The following is a 12737-nucleotide window of genomic DNA, read 5'->3' on the forward strand; positions in this document are numbered from 1 at the left end:
CTTGTGTGTGTGTGTGTGTGTGTGTGTGTGTGTGTGTTACGGCTTGATACTGTTTTTTTTTTCCTGAGGTGGCCCCCAAAAGAGCGTAGTGGCACTAAACAAAAGGAAACACAGCAATTTATTTGTTGAATCTTAGTCGCCTAATCGAGGTACCAGAGAATTTGCTTGTTGAGAGTTCTAGACGTCAATTTTTCAGAGTATGGGCATTTTGTATAAACCAAGATATTATATATCTTCCTTTACCCTTTTTATTTTATACAATTATTTGGCATTACCATATCTTACGTAGGCATATTACTAATTTGGGACAATTGTAATCAGTGGAAGATACTGAAACTACAAAGAGAAAGGAGTACACATATGGGGGTCATCCCACGAAACCGACACTTACGAGTCATACGGCCTGCGCCTATAGTCGCACGAGACCAACATTGAAAATAGGCCCACGGGTCATAGAGCCAACGAGTTATAGTCATACAGCCTATGAGTTAGACACTCGGGCAAATAAAGCCCATGAGTGCGACACTACGCAAAAACGGCTCACGAGACCAACACCATGCAGGGGCGTCACCAGCTTTTTTTCAAGGGGGGTGCGTTTTGACACTAAATGTAACGAGATTTTTTGGACAGACATTTGGAATATAGGAAGCTCTCAATCCCTAGACTTTTACTGTTTTTTGAGGGAAACCAAGCGGGGAAAGGGCACCGGCGTAGCTAGGATTTCATCTTGGTGTGATGGGGGGGGGGGGGGGGGGGAGGGGGAGGAGGGGGTGTTAGTATGCGAGGGAGAGAGCAAGGGGGAGGGGAGGGTATGGAAGAGCCTGTTGCCCCCCCCCCCCCTCCTCCCACGGTGAGAACTTTTTGCATTTTGATGTTTATAAATGGTGCAATTTGATGTAGTTCTTTTGCGTGTTTTTATCGACTTGAAATAGTCCCACTTGTTTAAGGTAGCAGTACATTTTGATGGAAATTGTTGTTGAACAATGTGCCTATAAACTATATATCATTTCAATAAACTTCTTGTATTGATTCTTACCCTGATGCCATGAACGCGACCGAGCCCGAGCAAGCGGAGCGAGCGAGGGGGGAAGGTGTGGGAGGGGGCCAACCCCCTCCCACGGTTAGAACTGAGATTGCATTTTGATGTTGTAAATGGTGCAATTTGAAGCATGCTTTGCTTGTTTTATCGACTTGAAACAGTCCCACTTGTTTAAGTTAGCAGTATATTTTGATGTAGATTATTGTTGAACAATTTGCCTATAAAATAGTATCATCCAAATAAACTTTCTGTTTTAATATTTACACTGAATATCATGAACGCGGCCAAGCAAGAGCGAGAGGAACGAGCGAGGGGGAGGATGTGGGAGGGAGTGTCCCCCTCCCCCCAAGGTGAGCACTTTTTGCATTTTGATGTTGTAAATAGTGCAATTTGAGGCAAGTTTTTTGCGTGTTTTATCGACTTGAAACAGTCCCACTTGTTCAAGGTATCAGTACATTTTGAAGTAAATTGTTATTGAACAATTTGCCTATAAATGGTATAATTTAAATAAACTTCTAGTAATAATTCTTACACTGATGTCATGAACGCGACCGAGCCAGAGCAAGCGGAACGAGCAAGGGGGGAGGTTGTGGGAGGGGGTTGTCCCCCCTATAAATGGATTATGGAATGATGGTGTGAAACGACAAGTTACTGGCAGCAATATCAGGAGAATGGCATAACGACTACATGCGAGTGAGCGGGGAGAGCGAGCTTGAAAATTTTGACATTTTACAGTCCAAAAACTGCCGTTTGTAGCCATATTTTTTTGCTTTGGAGATTAAGGGGGGGGGGCGCACCGGGCGCAACTACTGGCAATTACTGGCAGCAAGATCAGGTGAATGGCATTACAATTAAATGCGAGCGAGCGAAGAGAGCGAGCTTGAAAATTTTGACATTTTACAGTCCAAAAACTGCCATTTGGAGCCATATTTTTTCGCTTTGGAAATTAAGGAGGGGGGGGGGGGGGGGAGGGCGCACCGGGCGCAACTGCCGGCAATTACTGGCAGCAAGATCAGGAGAATTACATAACAATTAAATGCGAGCGAGCGGAGCGAGTGAGCTTAAAATTTTTGACATTAAATTTTTACAGTATAAAAAACCTGCCGTTTGTAGCTATATTTTTTTCGCTTTGGAATTTAAGGGGGGGGGGCGCATCGGGTGCAACTGCTGGCAATTACTGGCAGCAACATCAGGAGAGCATAACGATTACATGCGAGCGAGCGGAACGGGTGAGCTTGAAAATTTTACATTTTACAGTCCAAAAACTGCCGTTCTTAGCCATATTTTTTCGCTTTGGAAATTAAGGGGGGTCACCGGGCGGAACTGCTGGCAATTACTGGCAGCAACATCAGGTGAATTGCATAACGATTAAATGCGAGCGAGCGAAGAGAGTGAGCTTGAAAATTTTACATTTTACAGTCCCAAAACTGCCGTTCTTAGCCATATTTTTTCGCTTTGGAAATAAAGGGGGGGGGGGTGCACCGGGCTCAACTGCTGGCAATTACTGGCAGCAACATCAGGTGAATTGCATAACGATTCAATGCGAGCGAGCGAAGAGAGCGAGCTTGAAAATTTTGACATTTTACAGTAAAAAAAATTGCCGTTTGTAGCTATATTTTTTCGCTTTGGAAATTAAGGGGGGGGGGCGCACCGGGTGCAACTGCTGACAACTGGCAGTAACATCAGAAGAATTGCATAAAGATTAAATGCGAGCGAGCTTGAAAATTTTGACATACGGTCCCAAAACTGCCCTTTGAAGCTATATCTTTTTTGCTTTCGAAATTAAGGGGGCGCACCGGGCGCAACTGATGGCAATTACTGGCAGCAATATCAGGAGAATTCAAATGCGAGCGAGCGGAGCGAGCGAGCTTGAAAATTGTGACATTTTACAGTCCCAAAACTGCCGTTTTTAGCTATATTTTTTTGCTTTGAAAATTAAGGGGGGGGGGTGCGCACCGGGCGCAACTGCTGGCAATTACTGGCAGCAACATCAGGTGAATTGCATAACGATTCAATGCGAGCGAGCGAAGAGAGCGAGCTTGAAAATTTTGACTCGGACATTAATACAGTAAAAAAAACTGCCGTTTGTAGCTACATTTTTTCGCTTTGGAAATTAAAGGGGGGGGGGCGCACTGGGTGCAACTGCTGACAACTGGCAGTAACATCAGAAGAATTGCATAAAGATTAAATGCGAGCGAGCTTGAAAATTTTGACATACAGTCCCAAAACTGCCGTTTGAAGCTATATCTTTTTTGCTTTCGAAATTAAGGGGGGCGCACCGGGCGCAACTGATGGCAATTACTGGCAGCAATATCAGGAGAATTCAAATGCGAGCGAGCGGAGCGAGCAAGCTTGAAAATTGTGATATTTTACAGTCCCAAAACTGCCGTTTTTAGCTATATTTTTTTTTTTTGCTTTGAAAATTAAGGGGGGGGGGGAGCGCACCGGGCGCAACTGCCGGCAATTACTGGCAGCAACTTCAGTAGAATGGCATTACGACTAAATGCGAGCGAGCGGAGCGAGCGAGCTTGAAAATTTTGACATTTTACAGTCCAAAAACTGCCGTTTGAAGCTATATTTTTTAGCTTTGGAAATTAAGAGGGGGGGTGCGCCCCTCCCCCTGGATCCGCCACTTGTAGTCAAGGGTGTCGGTTTATGTTCATGACTGGGGGAGGTATGACCAGCGAGGTGGCGTCGAAGTGACCAAGCGGGGGAAGGATGTCCAAAATCTGCACTTTAGAGCATCCCCTAATTGTGCGTGTTTGTTTTTGTGTGTGTATTATATACATGGAAAAGTTAGGAATTAGCCCAGGTCAAGTCTTTTTATTGGCAATGCAAGACATTTCAAAATCAATGATCTATAGCTTTGATATAACGAAGTGTAAGGTACAAAGGTGTACAGTCTACATCACATTGCGCAACATTGTAACGACTCTTTTTGCCGTTCGGATGTTCTGAGTACACAGCGCACATCCTGCTTATATGCAGAATGCCAACCAGGAATCACGCTGAATCACAATCTTTTGTCGGGTCCGGGCTTTTTGAACAATGTTTCTCACTATATACCTATTTGATTATGGTTAAAAGAAATCATACAAAAATATCTAATTTCTTGATCACCCTTTCATTCAAAAGCAGTTTACTACCCCCCCCCCCCTCCCCTCCGTAGTTACGCCACTGCTTTTGGGTGAAATAATTGGACAGATTTCTAACAAAAAAGCAAGAAAATCTTTTCATCGCGGGAATTATGATTATGTAGGGTGGGGCAACTGGTACGCTTACCTTCCAATATTTTTATGGGGGCAACATTTTTGTTTTCTTTCAAAAGCAAGAAAATCTTTTCATTTCGGGAATTATTGATTATGAGGGGGGGGGGGGGCGGCAAAATTAAAATATGCTTGCCCCTCCAATATTTTTATGGGGGTAACTTTTTGTTTTTCTGTCAAAAAAAAGTTAAGAAATTCTTCTCGTCTCTGGAATTATGGAGGGGGTGGGCAAAATTATATGCTTGCCCCTCCATTTTTTTTTTTTTTTTTTAATGAGGCTAAGGCTTGCTCTTGGGCTGGCAATATGGATTGGTCAGAAGTAACGTACATAGACCCTACATACTTATATAAGTAGCACACGTACATGCAAACGTGTATGTGCTCCGTATCAATAACGGATGTACAGTACGGTCGATAAATAGTAAACACTGTATAGAATACTAGTAGATTTGTATAAAATCAGTGCTGCCAGAACCAGGGGTGCGAATTGTTGCCCAGGATATTTTTGTCCCTGGTGCAAAATGTTATTATATAAAAAAAAAATGAAATAGAAAAGAATAATTATTTAGCGTCCGGCGTTGAGGTCGCTCGCAGACTGATTTTTTTTTTTTTTTTTTTTTTTTTTAAAGGATCTGAAGGGGGTGCGTTCGCACCCAACGCACCCCCCCCTGGTGACGCCCATGCCATGCAAATACAAATGTAAGGCTTAGTGTATGAGACCAACACTTCTCACGACACTGTCTACACAAAAGAGGTTTACGAGACCGACATTAGGCAGAGGAGGGCCACGAGACCGACACTAAGCAAATAAGGTCCATGAGACTGATAGGATGAACAGTGCCATAGTGTGTCAACTACTGTATGTACAGGATGTTTCATTTATAATAAAGGGGGAAAGGGGGTGGGGGAATAACAAAAATGACATATGGCTTCAAGTTTCGTTCTTTCATGATAACATCATGATGATTTTAATACAGGTACTACTTTCCCCATTTTTAGCTAGAAGACATAATTATGGGCAGGATGTATGATTTTCCTCTTTTTCTCTCTTGTTCCATGATGACTCATGATTTATATATCCTTCATACTGCATTTTTTTTCCTTTCGAAACTTATATCTTGGGAATATATCAGCTTTATTTAGCATAAACAGTAGTGTTCACCATTATAACACTCGGATATGTAATTATTTCAATTGTTCACACTTAATTCCACTTCCACAAAAAGATCTTTTTGCTTCAGTTTCCGTGTGCATACATAATCATGTGAGTGTGAAGGTGATTCAACATCTTTCGTATAAAGAAGACTGCACATCAAGATGACGTAGCTTTCTATCGCACTTTAATTCCCAAGTTCTCGGAGTTTCTGAGTCTTGTTCACGACAGTATCTTATACCATAATATCATTAATATCGATTGTGTTTTATTTTGATAGCTTTTCGGAGATTTACCTCCATAATCTTTTGTTGGCCAGTATCAGTTTAGGAGAAGAAATTATTACATTAACTGGCGCATAGAAATGTTTTTTAAGCAAATAGAAGTGGACTATCTTGCTCTCATTGTGTATGTCGGTGAGATGCAATACAAACGTTGACTCAAGGCTAAAAGAATGTTATAACAGTGTTAAGACAAGCAAATTTTATTTGTTTTGGTGAAGTCCCCTCTTTTCAAATTGAAAATAAAAGACCAACACAGCAACCGATTTGAATTTCATTCAAATGATAGATTTGAAATTTCAGTTTTCGAAAAGTATCATTATAATCATCATGGGAAATAACGACAAGATATAAAAGTATATCAGGAATAACAAAAGAAAATGGTGGTATGAAGTCTGCAAGGTTTTAGATAATAGCAAAGAATATTATTGGTCTCACTCTTTCTAATGTGCAGTTCTCTCTACGGACACATGTGTGTGTAAAAAAAATCTGTAACATAAACAATGATTGTATAGTGCTCATTTCCGTTTTCTACGAGGGTAAACTAATAAATTTGTTTAACTTCATCGCTGGAATTTGATAGTTGGGAACGAGAAGCTCAAATTTTGACCTTAGGTCCATTTCGGCTACTCTCTTTTCGTTATTATACTTTGTTGGAAGACACGATCTTCGCGTTGTCTTGCGGCGATCATTTACCCTAAAACTTGGGGGTTGATGAAGTATGCATGTCTAACCGCTCTGAGTTTATTTTTTTATCATATCGTAAAACTTGCAAGAAAACCTCCAAGCACGTTGATGTATGACATTAACCCACTTTTATCTACTGCGTAACTGTGTCAAAGCCCCATTTTCGGCTTCCCTATTTCTTCACTTTAGTTATGTATATATTTTTTTCTTTCATTTTATCTCAATTTATTACAGTTACTTTATTCTTTTTTGTGGCAAAGTGTTTTTCTTCTTTTTTTTCTATATCTATATTATTAAAGTCTAATTATGTCTAATTCATTAAGGGAACCGTGCAGTAAGGGTCTAAAGAAAAGTGATGCAGTAGGGCTACTTACAAGAATCTGTATCATTAAAAAGAGTATAACGGGAATCAGGAGTATATATTTAAGCAAAAACTGGCATATTTGATCAGTCATTTGGACATCCAGCTGTCGGGGTGGTATAAAGGAAATGGTGGTTATCATTATCATTGCCGTTGTCATACAGTTGTGAATTACCTTTGCGGGGTTATTCAGAATTCTACCTCTTTTCGGAGCTTAGAATGTTTCTAGTTTTGCGTCATTTTCGCGTTTGCTATTTGAATTTTCCGAAAGACGGTTAATTGTGAGTAAATATTTGAATCGATCTTAACTGAAAAGCCAGTGGAATTAAAGAGATTAGATACTTTGGTTGAGAGGGGGATTTAGGTTTCCAACTTGTTAAGTGAGAAATATCTTATTCAAAAATGAAAAAGTGTACTATTCTAAGAGGAATCTAAAGTTTATTTAATGAAAGTTGGTTGTGAAAGGGCTGAGGAATCTAGAAAAGAAAAAAAGAATCCTATAAAATAACGGATGGGTACCAGCTTTTATTAGGAACACCACTTTGTTTCATTTCGTTCTCGGATATATCTCAGCTGTTTGAATGCCAGTTTTCAACATATGAACTTTGAATACTTCTTAGAAGTGTATGCTCTTTAATATTTCATGAGTGTATCTCTCAAAATGTCAAAGTCTGAATCCCCTGTCTCAACCAAATATTACTATCCCTGCAAACAGTAACGGATTCTCACTTGTGGAATTCTCGGTTCTCCCCAGAGTGTCTCCTATACGGTATACCTGCTTCTCACGCTATCGATAAACTCAAAATAAAGGTGCTACATCGGATCAGAGTTAGGCTGAAGAAAAGAAAATTTGTCGCTGAGTTCTGAAGTGAAGATTTTCTGTTCAACTAGGTGGGTTCCACTTCCAAGAATCACTCATCTCTCTCTAAATACATCGAAAATACACATATTTCATGAAGCCGACATTTTGTTGATTGTATGTGCTAGGCAACCTCATTGAAGAGAGAGAAGATGGCATCTCGCTTACGTCCAGCTTTTGGTTTCATCCTACTGATTCGTCTTGTCATAGGTAAGTTCATATCACTTTTGTAGTAGTGTACCGTATCATCAAGTCCTATTGCCGAATGTTGGAGCGTGTTATAGATGAAAAACAACAAATCAAAACTTTACAAGAAAAGAATGCGATGGGGAAACTGTCGCATAATGGGTAAGATCACTGACTTTTTACAAACTGGATTCCTTAATTCTTTTCCCCGTAAAATGTGTGTGTTTTTTATTTATTCATTTAATTATTCATTCATTTATTTGTTTATTTATCGTTATTTTATCTATTTATTTATTTTATTTTATTTTATTCATTATTATTATCATTATTATTATTATTTTTTTTGGGGGGGGGGGAGGGGGGAACCAACCGTGCATTCCCTGGTGTGCAAATTTAGTATGTATTCCTTTATTGATTGATATAGATCATCAGGAGAACAATTATGCAGAATTACCCCGTTTCATTTTGAGATTTGAAGGACAGGAATTTCCAAAGTTACAAACAAATCTGCAGTTTCAATCATTCGAAAATTTCACCTTATAGCTAGACCCTACTGTATACGAGGGATAACAACAAATTCAACGGACCAAAAATTTCATAGAAAAATAACAAGTACAATACATTCATATAGATATATTATGAATTAAATGATTTAAATCTATAGAAAACTTATCACCCGAAAATAAATGATAGCTGCGCTTTGATATTAGGAATTCAAAAATTACAATTTGATGAATTTCGTATAAGCCAGGATACCGCTTGAGATGAATTGCTTTTACCAATATGAATTATTATACGCAACTCTATCTTATAAAATCAGCTTTTCCTTTTTCCGGGTAGGTCTTAATATAACCGAAATATATAACTGAAATAATTGTCAAATATTGGCATTCACTTCCGCAGACGGAGGATCAAAGTGATATATAACATAGACTGATCATTTGGATGCAATGAATAGTGAAATCAGCAATAACAACTTAATTACACAGAATAGAATATTTTATCCTACACAGTATCACAGACGAAGTTTGATCAAATTTTGGTTCTTTGATAGGACTTCTACAGAAACACTGTAACATCTCTGATAGGTTTCCGTGACCTTGGGTAGAACTAATGTTATGTAGTCAATCTGATCCTTCATCACCAAATAAATTGTCAGAAAGGCACATTTAGTTAACTTTTGAAATTATGTACAATCAACTTGACTAATCTAAAATGATAAAAAATCGAAATAACGGAGGGAAACTACACACACTAGGGGAAAAATGTTGTTGATAAATGAGGTTATGAAGTTTAGTTCCCGCTCAGGTGGATAATCTCATCAAACTGTGAACTATGAAATGAAACAGTCCGAAAAAATGGGAAAATAATCCCTCGCAGCCACAGTGAAGTGATAACTGATATAAGCTGAAAGTTAGGACGTTCTGTTACAATATTCTATTGACAGATGATTGAAGAAAAATACTAAGTTTCAAAGCATTTTTGGCATCAATCTCCCAAGAGTCATTAGAGTTTAAAGTGGTCGTTTTATGCTCTCGTCTTGAATAGTAAAAATTGAGCGGATAATAATACGCGTTTTTAATGCACCGCTAAACCGTCCTATATTGTGGCATATTGTCAGTTATGTGATTTCAGTCATTCCAACGTTTTAACGTGACCCTACATCTTTTAAGATCATCTAACTATTCCACAATATAAAGAGATGCATTAGGTTAAGATGTACATAAAAGCGTTAGTAAAGAATGTTAAACAGTATATACTATATAGCATATATCTTCAGTTTTCTTTGGTATTCAACAAGATCATACAGAGGGAGATGCGAGGTATTGATTTTATTTTCTGTATAAAAACAAGAACGACTGGATGGCCCACATTCAGATGTTGGCAACGCTGGTCTTTCATGGGGTCCAGAACATGAAAATTTGCACAAATACAATATGAAATTAAATAATTCGTAGTCTGAAATCAAAAATCCCAATAGTCTCAAAGCTATGGGAGACTTTCTGGGGTGTTTTCTTTCTTAACTTCATAAAGTAAGTGATCCAACTGATACCAGGCGGTTTTCTTGAATATTCGATAATGGGAAAAAAGTAGGAAATGGTAAAAGAAAATACGGTGCGTAAAACTATGTAAGACGAAAATATTGTACAATAGTCGTATCAGAACGTTACGATAATTACACTTTGTCATGTTTATGTTCATAGCATCAACAATCTGACAATAATGGATCTATCAGATTAAAGGGATCGTATAGTTTTAGTTGAGACCTAATTTCAGGTTTCAAACATTTTTTGGTGAGATGATGAGAAACCTCTTATAGAATATGAAAGAGCATAATTCCATGAGGAATTCAACATTTATTTGATGAAAATTGGTTTTGAAATGACTGAGATATCCAAAACAGAGCGATTCTAATAAAGGGTGGGACCAACCTTTTATTACAATTTCTTGTTTTACTTTTTTTGGATGTTTCAGTCATTCCAAACCCGATTTTCATCAAATAAACTTTGAATTCCTCTTAAAATGGTATGCTTTGTACTATTTCATATGTGTTTTCTTGGTATCTTGCGAAAAAAAAAGGTTAAAAGCCCAATTCTCACCTCTACCAATACTGTATCATCCCTTTCAGTTGAGATTGATCACACTCTATCAACACATTCTGTCAATGACTGATACCAATTTTCAAAGCAGAAGCAGTATGCTTTTCAAAGTTCTAGAGTCGAAAGTGAAGAGTGTTGAAGGTGTTTGTGTGTTTGTGTGTTTGTGTGTTTGTGTGTTTGTGTGTTTGTGTGCGTGTTTACGAAGTGAAAAGGTGACTCGAAGCACATCAAATCATATCATTCTACAAAAAAAAAAAAAAAAACTGCTAAAAGCACAATTTCCCGTTCGTTTTATCATCTAAAACTTTAGCATAAATAAAAAAAAAAGATTTGTTCTTTCAGAACCCTATAATGACCAATTTCACCTATATTGAGTCCTCACACAAAATCAGTGCGTGCGATTTCTTGTTGGTTTTGTGATACACGGTCATTATATAATATATATATATATATATATATATCTATATACACTAAGCAAAAAAAGTAAGTTCCCCTCCAACATTTTTGGATATATCTCAAAAGTATTTTACGGATTTTCATAATTCAAACGGGGATGGATAGGGAATTTCATTACTCATAACATGAATGGCGTATCATTGCCACCAGATATTATTATTTGTGTAAAAAGACGCATTTTATGTCAAAATGCATGGGGAAAAAAGTTGCACTTTAGGCCATATGAAGCATATTGTATACATTTCCTATGTAAGTTCACAAATGACCTTTTTAAATTGTGTAATTCTCAGGAATTTCTTCAGGTACAATGTGCTTCCCTATTAAACAGATGTTATGCATACTTTTTAAACAATAGCCTTTTCAATATGAAAATGTTGGTATAGAAGCCATGTGATTTGTAATTCCAATTTGGGTTGATCACATTGATGTGCCTATGGCCATTAATACATCATGCGCTCAAGTTGTAGATCAGTTTGTTGAGGGAAATGGCATCAAACCTATGGAGTGGCCTGCAAGATCCCCTGACTGTAATCCAGTAGAGAATCTTTTGGATATCATTAAGCGGAAAGCGAGCAAGAGGGTAAAATATGACACTTCATTCCAAGAATTTCAGCTCATCTTGCAGAGAGCATGGGCCAATATTGAGCAGCGCCAAGTACAAACTTTAGTTAACAGTATGAGGAAGAGATGCCGGCTGGTCATTGAGCGGATGGTGGACATATCAATTATCAAATACTTCACTGTATGCTCATGAAAAGAAAGAGACAGAAAAATATGCAATAAACCACGCTTAAAATTTCAGAATCATGAGTGATTGTTTGATTATTTGTGTAAAAGTCACTGCAAATCACTGAAGTGCAACTTTTGTTTGCATGCATTTTGACATAAAATGCATTTTTTCGCACACCAATAATGATATCTGGTGGCAATGATTTGCCACTCATGTTATGAGTAATAAAATTTCTTATCCATTTCCGTTTGAATTATGAATATCGGTAAAATACTTTTTGAGATATATTCAAAAATGCTAGGGGGGAACTTACTTTTTTTTTTGTTGAGTATATATATATATATATATATATATATATATATATTATGATTTGACATTGCATACGATTTTATTGTTAAAAAAAAGAAAATGCCATAGACATGTTGGAAAGAAGTGAAGGAATAATCATGTGAACAATAATCCAGTTATTCGCTTTGAAATTTTCATTAGCTCCTTATCACTGAAAAACCCGCAACTGTTCAGTCCTGGGTTTACGCCAACAATTCATCTTTAATATTGACGAAACACATTATATGTTATTTAGCCTTCCCATCTTTTTCAGGTTGTCAGGGACAACACCGATCATCAGACCAACCATGCCATGAAGTATCCTGCTATAGAATGTGGAGTGACTATTTACAAAGAGAGTTGCTGTTAAGTTCAACCTCCTATTCAATGTCACAGACTCTAAAGTCTAACCCTGTTTGGAATTCCCGGATGTTGATGTGCACAATGAAGGGTTCGTATTGTTAGCTACTTCATGCAGAAATATCAAGGATTGTCCATGTTCAACTTTTTAAACAAGACAGTGATTTCGATACAGATAAGACAGTAGGCCTACATGTTAATCATTACAATACAGAATACCCAAACAAACAAACAATTCGACGATAGCGGAATATGATATGTGAATTGAGTGAGGCAAGAACAATTACAGAAACTGACTATGAAAAACAAGTTACAAATTCGAATATACAAATGAGCTAGATACAACGCAGTTTTCTCCTGAACAGGTATTAATTAAAGTGAATTATCATTTTTGCATCAAGCACGTATCAATTTCTATTAACATGACATGTG

This window comes from Diadema antillarum, unplaced genomic scaffold (assembly GCF_040938485.1).
Source record: "Diadema antillarum isolate AM-2024a unplaced genomic scaffold, OU_Dant_1.0 seq00001840_RagTag, whole genome shotgun sequence".
In the NCBI taxonomy this organism is placed as follows: Eukaryota; Metazoa; Echinodermata; class Echinoidea; order Diadematoida; family Diadematidae; genus Diadema; species Diadema antillarum.